At 44.9% G+C, this 13,658-nt stretch overlaps 1 pseudogene; it reads right to left on the bottom strand.

The window, feature by feature from the left end:
• On the bottom strand, nt 1-12,933 carry LOC128574665 (UPF0686 protein C11orf1-like; annotated as a pseudogene).
• Between the last annotated feature and the right edge of the window lie 725 nt (nt 12,934-13,658).

The raw sequence follows: 13,658 nt of genomic DNA, 5'->3' as shown, positions 1-13,658 counted from the left end.
TTAAGAGCCTTCCTGAGAGGTGACACTGGGGCAGCAGTGTGAGGAAGGGACTGGATGCCACAGGTCCAGCATGCCCCTGGCTTCGCTATCATCACTGTCAGCTCCCCATGGCTGGGCCTCCCATCGGCTCCCAGTTAGCAGCACCTTCTTTCTAGATAAGTTGCAGACAATGTCAGATGACACGTGGGTCACTAGAGCATAGAACTGAGGCTCAGTGAAAGGACTTGGCTGGCACCTGGTGAGCCAGAAACAGGGCCCAGGCCAGAACCCTGGGCTCTCGCTACCTGCCCAGCATGCTCTGCACTGCCCTCTGTGCATGGCCTCAGACCCAGGACATGCTGTTACCAAGCCTACTGGGGAGCCCCCACCACCCATGTACTGACTGGCTGGGGACCTCTCCTGTGGCCTGGGCCCAACTTTCATGCAGGCCCCCCACTTCTGGCCTCGGCATAGCTAACGCTTTGGCCTCTGTTCCCATCCTACTCAGCTTCCTAAGTCCCCTTCAGGGTTGGCAGCCTTCAAGACATGAGAGGAAGAGTCTAGCTTTGCCTGGTATGGAGGGTTTGTCCAGGACAGGTGAGGACTTCTAAACTGGACCCAGCTTTGCAGAGCATTCGCCAGGTGTGTCCCCACCCCCACTCCCTGCCAAAGCTTCTGACTTCCCTGGCCCGCTCTGACTCACCTCCATAGAGCACAAGGAACCAGGCTGAGAAATTGACCATGTGCTGGTGGGTCCAGCCTAACATCCCCACAACCAGGGCGGAAACCAAGGGAGAGGTCAACAAGTGAGCACCCATTCATCTGGTGAGGCTTGTGGAGTCAAGGAATCTTCCAGAACCAGCACTCACTGCAAGGAATTTAAAAACCCAGCCCAGAAAACAAACATAGGAAAACCTTGCTTTCCATCTTACCTGAGTTCTGAAGAAATCTTTTATAAGTAGTCATGTCAGCTTAATGAGGACAGCTGGCGCTTTAGCAACTGCCTTTATTTCTTATTCATTCTAAATGCTTGTTTCTTCCGCTAGAGGTGAAAGAACAAGGGCCACATCACACACAAGTCGGTGCCCCAACACCCAGTACAGGGCCAGGCCTGTTCTTTACTGAGTCTTGGAATGAGTAAATTAGTTAAATTTCCAGACAGAGGAGATACTCATAATCCATATATCTGACAAAGAACCCACTTCCAGATTTATAAGAGACACCCACAAATCATTGTGAAAAAAACAAACCAACTGATATTTTAAGGAAAAAAATATGAAAAGACACTTCATTTACAAAAAAAAAGATACCAGGTGATCAAAAAGATATGAGAAGATGTTCAACTTCTTTAGTCACCACGGAAATGCAAATTAAAACCCAAAGGAGATTCCACTATGCTTCCATCAGAATGGCTAAAGTTACAATTATAAAATCTGATGATAGCAAGTGTTGACAAGAACATGGAGCAACTAGAACTCTCAGGCTATGTTCATGAGGATATAAATTGGTAGGATCATGTTGGAAAACTGTTGGGCAGTATCTGTCAGAGTTAGGGCAAAACACATATTTTAACTGTGTCTCAGCAATTCCACTCCTAGGTGCCCCAGAAGGATGGGAGTGTTTTCTACTGAAAGTTGTGTATAAGAAAGTGCATAGCCACTTCATTTATAATAACCTCTTATAAGGTTATTGGAAACAACCCAAATGTCCATCAATAGGGAAATGGATACATAAATTGTAGTATCTTCATACAATGAAATACTATACAGCAATGAAAAAGATCACAATATAGTCCTGGGCAACGATAGGAATAAATCTCACAGACACAATGAGTAAAATAATTTTTATAGACACGGAAGACTAAATACTTTTGATCCCATTTATATGAAGTTCAAGAGCAGGTAAAACTAACCCATGGTGTTGGAGGTCAGAGAAGTAGTTCTCTTTCTGGGAGAGTATTAACTAGCAGCAGGCAGGAAGATGCCTTCCAGGGTTTTGGGAATGTTCTATGTCTTGATCTGAGTGTTGGTTACAATGTTGTAATTATATGTAAACATACATCCTTGCTATAAATTTAAAATTTATGCATTTTACTCTACCTATGTGATACTCCAATAAACAATTAAACATTTTTTCCCATGTTGTGAAAATACATCTCAAACCAAGTTGGAAACCAGAAAAGATGTTGTCAGGTAACCACATGCACAACTGGTGGAACTTAGAGTGAAAGAAGCTTCTAGAAGCAGCACTTGCTGCAAGAGATTTTGATTTACTGATAGAGCCAACATGCCGGCTTAATTTACCAGGCAAGAAGTTGTGATCTGAGGTCCATTTGAGCTTCTCAAGCCATGATCTGGACCCATAAATCCCCCTTAGAAACATGGCCCAGCTTCCTGCAGCAGCATCAATTTACCCAATAATCTGGAAGAAAAAAATTTTTTTTTTTAATTTCTCAATGAACAACCTACTTGGCCCTTCACGTCAATCCTGTACCAAGCAGCCTGGCATCCTGGGGGGGATCTCAAAATTCACATGCACGCAGATGCATGTATTAAGCAGGAAGCTTCCAGGAGACTCCCCGCTCACAGCCAGCCTTTTTCAGGGACAACCCCTGGGCCCCTCCTGGACATGTATGCACTTGTGCCTTCACTAGGTGTCAATTGTGGAACGTTTCTAACATGCTCTTGGTAAGAGGAAGGGGCTTGCAGAGCCAGAGGAGAATGGTAAAAGGGAAGGAAGAGGAAGGAAACCAGAAGAAAGGATGAGGGTACAGGAAGGCTTCCCAGACAGGCTCCCGCCCTGCTCTCAGGTCATCTGGGCTCAGGGCTAACAGTGGGCTGGGAGTGGGGTTTCCATCTACCCTCAGATGGCGGGAAGGCCCCCTAGGAGCCCAAGCTGGGTCACCCCAAGAGGCCAACTCAGAGTAAAAGGAACACTGGGCCAGGAGTCAGGAGCCCGGAGTCCCCATCCTAAGACCCTGAAGATATCCTGGTGGCCTTGGGCCACTGTCCATGGCCTCATTCTTTGTATCTGTATAGGTGGGAATTAAGTAGCTGCTGCTCAGAGCCTGTCCAGGCTGACACAGTGAGACCAGGTAAGACTCACACCTTCTGCAGCCCCCTCCTCACTTCTCCCCAACAGCTCCCCAGCACCCCCAGCCTCAGTGTTCCCCCCAGGTGACCCACAGTGAGGCCAGCCAGGGTTGGGCTGAGACTGAGAGGCAACCAATCCCCAGGTTGCCTAGGCCTGAATCACCCGGCCTGACCCTGGACCTCTGCCCTAGGAGAGGTGCCAGTCAGCCTGCCAGGGTGGGCACCTCGTTCCAGGCCACTGTTTTGCTTCCTGCTCCACATCCCCTTGGCCCACGTGCAGCCTCCTTTCTTCCAGCCACACACAGCACGGGCCTCCTGGGTGCTGGCTCTAGGGGGAATGGAGGGGCTCCCCAGTCTGAAGGAAGAGCCACCGTTTGTGCTCGGTGGGCCCCAGGCTGAGGTAGAGACGGACTCCCTGTCCCTCAGGAGCCTCCTCTCTGATGGAGGAGGCACAGCCCCTGCTCTTGGATGCTTTCAGTTTGAGCAGGAGATACAGCGTCTAATATACAGACCATCTAGTCTGATGAGGGAAACCTGGGTCCTTTCTCTTAGGAGTTAAGGAGTGGGCAATGCCCCTCTTCTGAGAACATTCTAATGTAATGGGGGAGACACAGCCCTGTCCCGAAGTGGACCTACCCCGCCTTCAAAACCTTCCCCTTTCTTTTTTTTGTCACCCTTGGTAGAGTGCCATGGCGTCTAGCTCACAGCAACCTCAAACTCTTGGGCTTAAATGATTCTCTTGCCTCAGCCTCCCGAGTAGCTGGGACTAGAGGCGCCCACCACAACACCCGGCTGTTTTTAGACACAGGGGTCTTGCTCTGGCTCAGGCTGGTCTCAAACCTGTGAGCTCAGGCAATCCACCCACCTCAGCCTCCCAAAGTGCTAGGGTTACAGGCATGAGCCACTGCGCCCAGCCTAACCCTCCTCTTTCTGTCAGTGAAGATGAAGCCCCTGCTGTCCCTGGGGCTCCTGGTCATCAGGAAGTCTCCAGTCTGATTCTGGGGACACAGCCCCTCCCTGTCTGATGGGGGAGGCAGCACACCCAGCAGATGCCACCAGCACAAGGTCCCAGAGACCCCCCTCCCAGTGTGTGCGGGGTTCCCTTGGTCATGTGGTCTGGGCCATGTAGGTGACCAGAGCTGAGAAGAGAGGGCTGGGTGGAAGGCAAGCTGGGAGGAGTTAACTCAGGGACTGAGATCACTCGACCCACACACGTGCTCACGGCCCTCTGAGTACTTTCATTCATTGTCTCCCTTGGGCCACATCATGACCCAGGAACAAGGCCATCCAGGGATTGGCCTCCTGTCTGACAGATAGGGAAACTGAGGCCCAGAAGGAGAAGTGACAGGATGAAGGGCACACAGTAAGACAGGATTAGAGCCCAGGTTGAACTCCAGAGGGAGGGAGGGAAGGAGAGAGACAGAGGACTACAGAAGCTGGTTCCCCACACCCATGGCCTGGGAGGCCTGCAGAGGCTGTGCCCAGTGTCCCTGAGATGGCCTGCATCTGGCTGCCTGGAGCTGACCTTTCTCAATCCTCTTTAGAAAATGACTTTTGTTTTAAAGAGACCTGCCACTCTTCCAGGCATTTATGAACCTGGCTGTGTGTCTGGTGCATGAGCCAAGGGAAATATCAATTGAGCTGCCTCTCTGGCCCAGCCACAATGCCTCTGAAAGTCAAGGTTGGGCAGAGGCTGGAAGTTCCCAATCATTAGAGCCAAAAGGGACCCTAAGGATAAGCTGGTCCAAGTCTTGCCTTTTACAGAAAGAAACAGTGAGGACCAGAAAAGGGCAGTGACTTGCCCAAGGTCACACAGCACACCAGCAGCAGAGCTTGGACCTGACCCCTGTGTAGGGCTCTCTAGAGCAGTCCTTGTGGGACCAGCTCAGGATGTCAGAAAGATCTTCCGTACTGGGGAGTCCTTGGGATTTTGCCTTCTGTGGGGCCATATACTTGGCTCTGAATCTGCCCCCAGAGCATCACCTGAGGAGGCTGCCCCAGGACCTGGCCATGGCACCTGGCCAATGGGATTTGGAGGCACAGAGGATCACATCACCCTCCTCCCCGCCCCACCCCTATCAGCCACCAGGATCCCCTAAGCAGGAAAAAGGGACCTGCTGAGAAGGCCCAGCTGCTGGGCTGGGGGAAGTGTTCTCACTATTTAGAGAACACCTCTTGTGTGTGCCCCCCAGGGCCAAGCACTTGAACATAACATTACCTCATGTGAGTCTCAGAACCACTGTGGGCCCAGGCCCTTTTACAAGAGAAAAAGGAAGTTCCAAGATGTTGAGACACTCTACCTGGGGTCATGCAGCTCCTACTTGGGAAGCCAGAGTGCCAGCCCTGCTCTGTGTGCTTCCAAAGCCCACGGTCCATTTCACCCCTGTCCTGGAAGCCTCCAGATGGACCCCAAGGGATGCCTGGAGCACCCAGAGCATCCTGTCACTTCAATTCATTGACCTGGTCCTGGGCCTTCGAGGCTCTGCCTGGGGTTCAAAGCTGGTCTTGCCCCCAGGGGTAGCCCAGACTGTGGGGCTCCCTGAGCTCCCTGGGGAAAAGCGATGGGGCAGGTGTAGGTGGACCGGGCTCTGGGTCATGTTCCAGCCTGTTGAGATTCCCAGGCCAGCTCAGGGCTGAAGGAGGGGCCCAGGGGCTCAGCCCAGGAGCCAGACTCAAGTTTGCACAGTTCCAAGGCTGGGATGGGAGTGCAGAGACTTGGGTTTTAGTTAACTCTGCCATGTCCTGCTGAGTGACCATGGGCACATTGCTGGCCCCTTCTGAGCTTCAGTTGCCAGGAGCTGACCTCCCACGATACCAGAGTCTGCATGTGCCTGGTTAGACTCAAATATTCAGGCAGGACCTACGCTCAGCAGGAAGGGGGCGAGAATAAAACTGGCCAAGACAGGCATGGCCTCCTGGGAGGAGGGTGGCTTGGCGGGGCCTCTTGCAGGAAGACATGGCAGACCCTGAAGTTTATGGAGTACAGGAGCAAATAGTATTGATTCAGCTTATTTCATGATTACAGAACTATTAACATGAGGGCTCTCCATTTTCATGTTACAGCACAGCAGTGCCCTGGAGCCTGGCTCTGGAGACCCCACTGTGCGCACGTCACACTGGTAGCCTAAAACTGGCTGTGCTGTGGAATATTCACACCATGGAAATTAGTAAATGCTACACCTAACAGTTTTATTTGTATGCTGTATGGTTGGCTGATTTGGAAAGCCAATCGTTAAATATTTGCCAGCGCCACTGGATGTGTAGCTAAGTTAAATTTTTCTAGAAATCCATTTCCACGTCTGTTGGCATATATTTGCCATTATTTCTAAATTTAATTTTAGCAGCTAAAGAAAAAAATATGTACATTTGGACTTCATCAAAACATAAAACTTTCGTGTTTCAAAGGATAATATCAAGAAAGTGAAAATGCAACCCGTAGGTGGAAAGAAAACATTAGCAAATGGTTTATCAGGTAAGACTGCTTGCAACTAGACTAACTCAACAATAAAAAGACAACCTAGGGCGGCGCCTGTGGCTCAAGGAGTAGGGCGCCGGTCCCATATGCTGGAGATGGTGGGTTCAAACCCAGCCCCGGCCAAAAAAAAAGACAACCTAACTACCAAATGGACAAAGATTTTGAATAGACATTTCTCCCAAGATGTTCGAATGGCCAATAAGCACAGGAAAAGATGTTCAGCGTCATTAGTCAGTAGGGAAAGACAAATCGAGGCCTCAGTAAGATACCATCCCACACCCACTAGAACAGATAATGAAAAAGACAGATGGTAACAAGTGAGGAGGTGGAGATTCAGAGCCCTCGTGCATGAGTATTGGGAACAGAAAATACTGCAGTCACTATGGAAAACATCAGCCCTGGGCTGTGATAGTTTGACAGCCCTTCTACTTCTGTGGATGAGGGAGCCCGAAAGGAAGGGACTACTTACCGCCCTGGGAGTTCCCTTGGGAGGATACAGGTAATTCTCTGGATGCCTGGGCTCTGTGTGTTAGAAGGTGGGAGCTGGAAGCCAGAGGCACAAGCTTGGCTCTCCAGAAAGACAGCAGGAGGTGCATGTCCCTTCTCTTGGGGTCCCTCAAAGGCCAACAGATCTAAGATGGTACCAGTCCTCTCCAGAAACTGAGGCGGCTTCCCTCCCTTTGCTGTGATCATGTCTTTCTATTCTGTGTCTTCCCTTGTTAAGTTCCTTTATTTAAGACTTATACTTCCCAATGAGCCTTGCCAGAAATCCCTACATTTATCATTGAATTGACTTTCCAAGAACCAATTGTTGTATTTTTATTATTTTTTTTAACCAATTCCCACTTTTACATTTCTCTTTCCTTTTGGGGAGTTAATCTCATTATTTTGCTAACTTCTCCAGGTAGATGCTCAAATGATTAATTTTCTGCCTTTCTTTCATTCTACCGTAAACACTTAGGACTATGCATTTCTTTCCAAGAACCATTTTAGCTAGTCTTACATGTTTTCTTTTTAGTGCTACTCAGTTCATAACTCCCATAAGGATGTCTCCTGTGATCAATGAGTTGTGTAGAGGACTGTGTTAAAAAATTTCCTGATGAATGGGGTTTTCTTATTATCCTGGCTGAGTTCTAAGTTAATTGAGTTAGAGTCAAGGATGTGGTCTGGATGACACAGTTTCTTTTGATTTTGTTGAGACTTGCTTTTGCGCAGCCCACGTAAGCATAAGTCAGTTTTCATGTATGTTTCACTGGCCTACGCAGGGTCACCTACATGTTGAGTGAATGGAGCTCGTTATTTGAGTTAGTCAAATCTTTTATTGCTATTAATTTTTTGGTCTGTTTTATTAATCAATTATTGAGATGTGGTAAAATCTCCCTCTGTTCTACTACATTTGTCCAGTTCTCAAAGTTCGATCAATTTTAGCTTCATGCATTTTGATATTAGGGTAGTAGAGGCTTCATTAAATGAATTGAGAAATCACCACTCCTCTTCTGTTTGGGGGGAGACATTGTGTAGAACTGGTGTAAATTCTTTAAACACTTGGTAGAATTCTCCAACGAAATAATCTGAGTCAGAATTCTTTTTCAGGAGTCTTTAACGTATTGACTTAATTTCCGTACTAGCAACAGGCCTATTTAAATTCCCTATTTAATAGTGGGTCAATAGTCAATAGTTTTGACTGTGTCTTTTGAGAAAGTAGTCCATTTCATCTAAGTTGCCAAATGTATGTTTGTAAGTTGTTTTTAATATTCCCTTCTTATTCTTTTGATGTCCACAGCATCTGTCTGGATATTCCAGTTTAATTCCCAATAATGGTAATTTATGCTTTCTCTCTTTTTTCTTTGTCAGCCATGGTAGGCATTTGTCAATTTTATTGATCTTTTCAAAGAACCAGATTTTATTTCATTGATTTTCTCTATTATTTTTATTCTTTTCTGCTCTTAGCTTCATTATCTCCTTCTTTCTGGTTGCTTTGGGTTTTTTTTTTTGTTTTTTTTTTTTGCAGTTTTTGGGTGGGGCCGGGTTTGAACCCACCACCTCCAGCATATGGGGCCGACGCCCTACCCTTTGAGCCACAGGCGCCACCAATGTTGTTGCTTTTCTTATTGCTTAAGATGGAAGCTGACATTATTGATTTGAAACTTTTCCTTCTTTCTAATAGAAGCATTTAGTGCTATAGATTTCTTTCTCGGCACTGCTTTTACTGTGTTCCATGAATTTTGCTATGTTGAATTTAAATTTTCATTCAGCTCAATATATTTACTTCCCTGGAGACTTCCTCTCAAGAGAAATAATACCCATGAATTATTAGATGTATGTTGTTTAGTTTCAATGCATTCAGAGATTTTTCTGTTACTTTTCTGTTATTGATTTTTATTTTAATCCCATTGCATCCTGAGGCCACATTCTATGATCTCAATTCTTTTTTTTTTGCAGTTTTAGGCCGGGGCTGGGTTTGAACCCACCACCTTCAGCATATGGGGCCAGCGCCCTACTCCGTTGAGCCACAGGCACTACCCGATCTCAATTCTTTTCAATGTTTTGGACTCATTTTATGACCCAGGATATGGGCTATCTTGCCATATATTTCATAGGTCCTTGGAAAAGAATGTGTGTTCTGCTGTTGTTGAGTGGGGCATTCTGTAAATATTGATTAGATGCTGTTGGTGGATGGTGTTTGCTGAGTTCTATAATTTGGCTGATTTCTGTCTAAAGAATCTATTAGTTGAGATGGTGTTAATATCCTCAACTATTATTGTAAGTGTATTCATTTCTCTTTTCAGTTCTATTATTTTTAGCTCCGTTGATTGATGAATACACATTTAGGATTTCTATGTCTTCTTAATGAGTTGATTCTTATCATTATGTAAAGTCCTTCTCTTTCCCTAGTAGTCTCTTTGCTCTGAAGTCTGTCTCATCTGACATTAGTATAGCCACTCCTGTGTTCTTTTAATTAAAGTTGGCATGGTAAATCTTTTTTCATCCTTTATTTCTTTCTACTACTTACACCATCTTTTATTCCCCCTCTTTTTTATTTTTTTATTTATGTGTTTATTTTTATTATTATTCAATCATAGCTGTGTACATTAATACAGTCATGGGGTACCATGTGCTGGTTTTATATACAATTTGAAATCTTTTCATCACACTGGTTAACACGGCTTTCATGGCATTTTCTTAGTTATTGTGTTAAGACATTTATATTCTACATTTAGTCAGTTTCACATGTACCCTTGTAAGATGCACCGTAGATGTGAACCCACCAATTACCCTCCCTCCGCCCATCTTCCCCCTCCACACCCCTCCCCTCCCTTTCCCTTTTCCCCATATTCTTAGGCTATAATTGGGTTATAGCTTTCATATGAAAAGCTATAAATTAGTTTCATAGTAGGGCTGAGTACATTGGATACTTTTTCTTCCATTCTCGAGATACTTTGCTAAGAAGAATATGTTCCAGCTCCATCCATGTAAACATGTAAGAGGTAAAGTTTCCATCTTTCTTTAAGGCTGCACAATATTCCATGGTGTACATATACCACAATTTATTTATTTTTTTTATTGTTAAATCATAGCTGTGTACATTAGTGCAATCAAGGGGTACAATGTGCTGGTTTCATATACAATCTGAAATATTCTCATCAGACTGTTCAATGTAGCCTTCATGGCATTTTCTTAGTTATTGTATGTAGACATTTGTATTCTGCCTTTAGTAAGTTTCGCCTGTACCCATTCTAAGATGCACCATAGGTGTGGCCCCACCCATTACCCTCCCTCCACTCTAAACCCCCCTCCCTTCCCTTCCTTGGCCCTTTCCTCATAGTCTTGTGCTATAGTTGGGTTATAGCCTTCATGTGAAAGCTATAATTTAGCTTCATAGTAGGGCTGAGTACATTGGATACTTTTTCTTCCATTCCTGAGATACTTTGCTAAGAAGAGTATGTTCTGGCTCCATCCATGTAAACATGAAAGAGGTAAAGTCTCCATCTTTCTTTAAGGCTGCATAATATTCCATGGTATACATGTACCACAATTTATTGATCCATTCATGGGTCGATGAGCACTTGGGCTTCTTCCATGACTTAGCAATTATGAATTGGGCTGCAATAAACATTCTGGTACAGATATCTTTGCCCCCTTTTTTTTTGAAACAGAATTTTCACTTTGTCACCCTGAGCAAAGAGATTACTAGGGAAAGAGAGGGACTTTACATAATGATAAGCGTCAACTCATCAAGAAGACATAGAAATCCTGTATGCATCAATCAATGGAGCTAAAGATAATAGAACTGACAAGAGAAATGGACACACAATAAGAGTGCCATGACATCATCATAGCTCACAACTACCTGAAACTCTTGGGCTCAAGCAATCCTCCTGCCTCAGCCTCCCAAGTAGCTGGGACTATAGGTGCCCACCATAGCACCCCACTATTTTTAGAGATGGAGTCTCACTCTTGCTCCGGCTGGTCTCAAACTCCTGAGCTCAAGCAATCCATCCACCTCAGCCTCCCAGAATACTAGGATTACAGGCTTGAGCCACCACGCCCGGCCCTGTTTTTCCCTTCTCTTTATCAGAAACCAATATACCATTATATCTGAAGCAAGTTTCTTACAGAAAGCATATAGTTGGCTCATGTTTATCTACTCTGTCATTTTCTATCTTTTAATTGGTCTAGAATAGTCACATTGATGCCGGCCCCATATACCAGAGGTGGTGGGTTCAAACCCAGCTCCCGCCAAAAACTACAAAAAAAAAAAAAAGAATATTCACATTGAATATAATTATTGATATGTTAGGCCTTAGATCTGACATTCTACTTTGTTTCCCTGTTTTCTTTTTCTTGCCTTCCTATGGGTGATTAAACATTTTTTAGAATTCCATCTTGATTTAACTATAGTGTTTTTGAGTATATCTCCTTGTATAATTTTTTTAGAAGTTACTCTAGGTATCATATAATATATATATACATATATATGCATATATATATGATCACAATATACCTGCTATCATCATTTTACCAGTTTAAGTGAAGTATGCAAAAAAAAAAAATTTTTTTTTTTTGAGACAGGGTCTCACTATACCACCCTCAGTAGAGTGTCGTGGCGTCACAGCTCCCAGCAACCTGAAATTCTTGGGCTTATCTAATTCTCTTGCCTCAGCCTCCCAAGTAGCTGGGACTACAGGCACCTGTCACAACGCCCGGCTATTTTTGTTGTAGTTGTCATTGTTGTTTAGCTGGCCTGGGCCACGTTTGAACGTGCCAGTCTTAGTATACGTGGCTGGCATCATAACCACTGTGCAATGGGCACCAAGCCAAAGTATGGAAAATTTACTTCTCTTTACATCAGTTTATTCTCTCCATTTATAATTGTCTGAATATATTTTGTCTACATACATTCAGAAGCATATCAGACAGTGTTACAATTTTTGTTCCATCCAACATAATTTAGAAAACTCAAGAGAAAAAAGGAAGTCTATTGTGTTTTTTTTAATTCTGTGTTTTCTGCTTTATTTCTTTAGAAGTGCAACAGTGTTACAGTGAGCTAAAGTTTTAGTTATGCTTAAAAGTGCTCCCTCCTACGTTTTACTCTGGAAAAATGAAGTTTATTCTTTTTTTTTTTTTTTTTTGTAGAGACAGGGTCTCACTTTATGGCCCTCGGTAGAGTGCCGTGGCCTCACACAGCTCACAGCAACCTCCAACTCCTGGGCTTAAGTGATTCTCTTGCCTCAGCCTCCCAAGTAGCTGGGACTACAGGCGCCCGCCACAACGCCCAGCTATTTTTTGGTTGCAGTTAGGCCAGGGCCGGGTTTGAACCCGCCACCCTCGGTATATGGGGCCGGCACCTTACATGAAGTTTATTCTTTCTTAGAATCCTGAACCTTGAAACTGATTAATATTAGGATCCCATACACACCCAGGGAGATGCCCGATTTGAGGTTTTGAATAGCTGTTCATATAAGTTGACTTTTCTGTGCATTTGTATTGGGGAGGATCCAGTTCAAGTTGATGTCCTGGGAACCAATGTGGCTCTTGCTTAAATCTATGGGTAGAAAGTGGCATTTTGTTGTTGTAGCTTGTATCATATGTTGTTTCAAAGTAGTGTCCAAACTGGGAAGGCAAGGGTTTGGGTTATACAACATTCCTTAGGTCATATCTTTCCTGGTTCCAGTTGCCCATCAGAGTACGGTTTGAATAGGAATTCTCATTAGTGGTACCTCTCCACCCATAGTGAAAAAACTTGGACATAGAATTCCAATCTGTCCACACTTCACCATGGCCATCTGCATTAATGAGGCTGCCATAGTGTGGGTTTGTGAGGAAACATGCGGGGTTCTGTGTCTGGAGATATTTTGAGCAGCAGAGACAATGGGAGCCAGCCATTTCAGACGCTATGACAGCGGGTACAAACTCCTCTGTGTTAGAAACACGCAGGATACAGTCCAGCCTCTCCTATTGTGTTTTTTTATAATTTTTCTCTGTATTGTTCTTTCTTTTTTCAGGATGTCCCCCCAAATCCTTCTTTTATCATTAGGTTACTAAGTTTGAAATGTCCAATTTTCATGAGTACTAAGTTTGAGAGTTGATATCCCTGACATGTCATTTGTTTTTTGTTTTTGGAGACAGAGTCTCACTCTGTCACCCTTGGTAGAGTGCCATGGTGTCATAGCTCACAGCAACCTCAAACTCCTGGGCTTAAGGGATCCTCTTGCCTCAGCCTCCCAAGTAGCTGGGACTTTAGGAGTGCCCACCACAATGCCCGATTTTTTTTTTTTTTTTAAGAAATGAAGTCTCGCTCTAACTTAGGCTGGTCTTGAACCTGTGAACTCAGGCAATTCACCCGCCTTGGCCTCCCAAGTGCTGGGATTACAGGCACGAGCCACGGGGCCCAGCCCTGACATTTCACTTTGACACTTCTTGTTTTGTTTTTATTATAAATGTACATCCTCATTCTTTCAAATTCCTGTTTTGGCTTTTGATTATTCTCACAAACCAGCACAAGGAAATAGAAATAGCCTGAGTGGCAATGGTGGGAAATTAGAAAGAAAGACAAGTGCTATAGGACACACATGAGGCAAAGATAGGGTGGGGTGGGCAGGTCTGACGCA

This window comes from Nycticebus coucang, chromosome 22 (assembly GCF_027406575.1).
Source record: "Nycticebus coucang isolate mNycCou1 chromosome 22, mNycCou1.pri, whole genome shotgun sequence".
Taxonomy (NCBI): Eukaryota; Metazoa; Chordata; class Mammalia; order Primates; family Lorisidae; genus Nycticebus; species Nycticebus coucang.
This window is presented reverse-complemented; position numbering and strand designations above follow the sequence as displayed.